The 4,946-nt window shown below is 43.2% G+C and overlaps 1 long non-coding RNA gene across 1 annotated transcript; it reads right to left on the reverse strand.

Annotated features, from left to right (window-relative positions):
- Positions 1-371: 371 nt before the first annotated feature.
- Positions 372-2,760, reverse strand: LOC114912734 (uncharacterized). Its single transcript, XR_012137914.1, has 2 exons — positions 2,262-2,760; positions 372-545 (listed from the first exon to the last, which is right to left on the reverse strand). It is a non-coding gene; the product is annotated as an uncharacterized lncRNA (long non-coding RNA).
- Between the last annotated feature and the right edge of the window lie 2,186 nt (positions 2,761-4,946).

Genomic DNA, 4,946 nt, shown 5'->3' on the forward strand with positions numbered 1-4,946 from the left:
GATATAACTAAGAAAAATACCATGTTTTGTGCAATCATAAAACTAAATTATTGCAAATATGAAAAATTCACACAAAATAGTTGTACAGCCCACGTGCTCCCTTATTGTTCCTTGTCTAGCTGGCACCACACGGGATAGTAGATTTAGGAGCAATAAGAAGGTTACGTGTCAGCTGTATGTCTTTTTCTTTTTTAAATCTAAAATTTCTGCGTTCCAAATGCATTTTTTAATTATTATATCTTTATTTTTCTCCTTGTTAAAACCATGTCCAAACTCGTAGAGTCCTCAAATTACTACATGAGCTTCACCATGAGTGTTTAACGAATTAATCCATTCAGACATCCTAACCAGAATTTTGGATCACCTCGCTGTAGTAAGAAAAAGAAACCAATTGACAGAATAGTTCTTTGACTTCTTTGGGTACAACAAAACAGTTCTTTGATTACGAAGGGGTTATCATACAAAGACCTACCTCTATTCTGTCTCAACTGCTTTCATACTCTTCTTGTCTCTTTGCTTCTCCAAAATGATAGTATGTCATAGAACTGTAAAGAGAAAAATTAGAAAGTAAACAGAATGCAAGCCAGAAAACTCAAATTTCAATGGCAATCTTAATGTTTATTAAAATATTATCTTTTTTTAAAAAAAAAACATGGTCTCAACACATATTTATAGAATGCAACCTTTTAACAAACTTTGCATTTTTATGATATACTATTTTAAATGTCACATGCGACAATGCGAGCATGACATGGATATCTCACATACATGAGTAAAAATCTGATACACAGCTGAAATGTAATGGTGACTAGCAGATCATCTATATAACATATTTGTCCCTAAAGCATTTCTATTTTTCATATTCTTTTTCTTTTTCAATTTTTTGTAAAGTTGGGAAAGGCCTCGGACAATAGTAGATGCATTAATATCTTACAGTCTCATATTATAGTAAATCATCTCTATTAATGGATGAAATAAGAATTGGCAATCGGCAAATAAATAAAAATAATTAACCCCATCCCCCAAATTTTTTTGAAGCAAAATTAGATTTTCAAATTGAAAATATAGCTTCTTAACATTTTAGTGCTTTATCTAGAAAATCCAATGTGTAGATGTACTAATACATAACTGATAGTGGTGTGTCATATATGGTTTGGTCGACAACAATACCCTTAAAGCTCCAATTTCCTTGGAGAGAAATAAAAAGGAAAAGAGTCTTCCAATATAGTAGATTTACACTTGATGTACACTTAGAATGTATAAGTTGGATAGAACTGTAGGCAATTTAAGCAGAAATCACTTGCACCAGCAGCTTTGTACAGAGTCAGTGCCACTTGCATTCTCATAATTTAGGTTAAAGCAGGACAAGGTCGAGCACAAGTTTGTTGCTCTTACATCCAACCAACTAATATGAATTGCTCCCTAGTTCCCTGCTACTCATTCTAGGACTACTAATTATATATAATCCTAATCTCCAGTGTCTTGATCATTTTGTTACACATAAAATAGTATTATCACAACCACAACAATTTCCAAATTGTTCAACATTTTTTTAATATCTAGCAGTACCCTTTTTCGAAAAAGTAATTTCTTTTACAAGTTAATTTGCATTTGAAATTCAGCAAATTATTCTTGCGCCATATATATTTATCACAAGATTTTAAGTAACTTAATTATGACTTCAATAATTATCCAAGACTTAGTTGACAGACATTTGCAAGTTTATACATTTGCATGCACTTGCACATCTACACATGAATCGAATTGCATTGTTTATATCTTATAATGGATTCATATCAACTACTCCTATACTGTTCTGAAATCTTGACAACTTATCCAATATTTTTCCCTGAAATTTCTTTTTTCGGGAAAAGGAGGGAGGGTTAACATCCCCGCTAGAATGTCAAGCTTTAAAATCATGCTTAATTTGTCTCTAATATTAGGAGAAGAATTCGGTCCATATAGACTTAATCTACTCTCATTAGTTAAATCCAGATTAAGCCTATGTATAGTAAATTCAGTACTAATCAGGGCCGAAGCATACTGATCACACCAAATCCTTGATGTGATTAATTACGTAGGAGCATAAGATTACGATATGATATGGTGGCTAAAGGAAGAAAAATAAAAATAAATCAACAAATACCAAGACATTAAAATTTCTATCTTTAGAATGCAGCAATGACGCTATTCTTTGAAGTTTAGAGAAACTCAGATGAAGAGAGGAGCAGGGGGGGGAAGAGAGAGAGGAGATGACTTACACTGCTGCAGTGTCCGCTCGCCAAAGGAATTTGATCAGCTTGAAGTAGCCTTAACTCCTCGTAGATGTCTTCACCATCCTCTTCACAAACCTCCTTGATTCGCTCTTCTTCTTCAGAGGATTCATCCAATGCCGGAAGCTCGGAGCGGTCGAACTCAATGAATTCAGGAACCTCTCCAACCATCCAATCATCCTCAGATGAGCAAACCTTAGTAACCAATCTCCCCAAAGACATGATCGGGATTCGGCTTATGAATGCCGAGAAAAGAAAGATAGAAGAAAGGATGCACACGATGGGCAAGAAGAGGAAGAAGGCAAAGACAGAGAAGAAGATAAGAGTAAAGAGGAGTGATGGAAGGAAGAGGAGGAGGGTGGCAGACAGTTTACAAGCCTGCAAGGAGTTCTGGGTTCGTCGTGGAGGCATGAGAGAGCAGAGAATGGGAGTGAATTGGGTAATATTAGAGTTTTGAGAGAGAAGAGAAGGCAAGGGAGGTAAAAGATGGATTGGGTAATGTTTCCCTCCGCTGTCTTGTTGTGATGCCGTTAAGGTTTGGGATACGTGGAGTATTGAGAGGAGAACCAGGCGTAAATGTGGCTGGTTTCATTCACACGTGGAGGCAAAGTTTGGAAGGGAGCTGGGGGCATGAATGCGTGAATTTTGAGGCTTCAAACTTTCCGACCAGAGAGGGCGGTTTTTGGTACAAACTAACCCCACATGTGCACTGCCCTGGATTTTCTTTAAACGGAAAAACAACTGCTATAATTAGCGAAGGGGTGCGACTCAATTTGATATAATTGGGATTTGATTGGCCTGCGTGGTGCACAGCACGCACAGATGCGTGCGTACGATGAATGATGCATACAATGATGCATCGCGTGTACAACGAAAGATCCAAACTCAGATGATTAGATTTAAAATATTTTTTTACAAAAAATAATTAATAATTAATAATAATAATAATAATAATAATAATAATAATAATAATAATAATAATAATAATAATAATAATAATAATAATTGGATAGGTATGTTGCGGGATGTAATATGGCTTCATTTAAATATATAATCCTTGCCCCCACTATTTATACTGTGTATTAAGGTCTGGATTGTATCATTCGCACCAAAAATTGGTTGGTCTTCTTTCACAATTGCAGCCATTGAATTGCACTTCATATAAATCTCAAAGCATACAGAATTTCTCTATTCATTCATCTACGCAGATCTCGCGGTGCATTCAGCCAAAATGGCATCATAGTTGTTTGCATCTTATGTACATTGGACCTAAATACGGAGTTATCAATTGTTCTTGTAATACCCCACCCAACTATACTGTTGGGGGATACCCACCGACCGACCGGCCGACGGCCGGAAGGCCCGATCGGCTGACGGCCCGACCGACCGACAGGCGGCCCGACCGACCAACTGGCGGCCCGACCGGCTGACGGCCCGACCGACCGACTGGCGGCCCAACCGACTAAACCCAGAGGTCCGATGGCCGACTCACGAAAGACTCGCCGACCAACGGAGGGGCCCGACACCACCCCGCTGGCCACCGACTTTGGGTCGGTCGGCTCCTCCAATCGCCGTACAGCCGCCAGACCTTGTCAGCTCTGACAGCGACATGCGGCACGACTATCTAGGGGCATTGTCCCGCCGAGAGCATTGTCAACCCTGGTGATTTGACGGCCACACGGCGACGTGACATTTTCACGGCGACTCTGACAGTCTACAGTGAGTTGACAGTTCCTCACTTGTTTGCGCCATTAATGACGGCGCCATACCGTGCTCCACTATATAAACCGGGAAAGGCAACAGTGCAAAGGATCCGCTCCGTCTCTCCCACTCCTCGACTCCCAAAAACACAGGCTCGCTCCTCTCTCCCCCTCTCTCTCTCGATCGAGCCCTCTGTCTACATTTCACTGTTGCCCAGTCACCTCTCTGACTTGACCGTCGGAGGGTCCCCGCCGGAGCCGCCTCCGGTCAGAGTGGACTTCTCATTTTTGCAGGTGCACGCTTCCCGGCGATCGGACAACGAGGCGATTGGCCGCAACAGATTGGTGCGCCAGGTAGGGGACAGCATGACAAAGACAAGAGCTCAACGATCGAGAATCACTGGGTCGGCAAGGCGCTCTTCCCACCGGGAAGAGGCCTCCCCGCCACCACCGGCGGCGGAGCCTAGCTCTCCGCGCCCTGCAGTGACCATGGAGGCGCAGATCGCGGCCATCGTACGGCAGATGACCGTACTGACGGACGCAGTCAAAAGCCTCCAGCAGCAACCGGCGGCCCGACCGATGCCCTCCAGGAGCAGCCGCCGACGACCGTGCCGATCGCTGTCGCCTCCATACGAGCGCCCCCAACAGCGCTCCCACGGAGAAGAGGAGGGACGACCATGGCGCGACGACCGACGGTCCCAGCGGCCCTCTCCTTCCCCGTTGGAACGGGCAAGGAAGGAGAAACGGCCGCGCACGCCGTCGGCCTCCCTCTCAGAATCTTCTGGAGACTCCACTCCTGGGGTCTCCCAGCATCGACGAGCGGACGACTACGAGCGCCGGTTCGAGGAAATCGACCGCCGACTCGTCCAGTTGCAGATGGACGGCCAGAAGTCTTCGAACGACGTCGACTTCCAAACTGCCCAACCTCTCTCCCGACTGGTCCTCGACGAGCCGATTCCCAGTCGGTTCAAAA

The sequence above is a fragment of the Elaeis guineensis genome, chromosome 1, assembly GCF_000442705.2.
Source record: "Elaeis guineensis isolate ETL-2024a chromosome 1, EG11, whole genome shotgun sequence".
NCBI lineage: Eukaryota > Viridiplantae > Streptophyta > Magnoliopsida > Arecales > Arecaceae > Elaeis > Elaeis guineensis.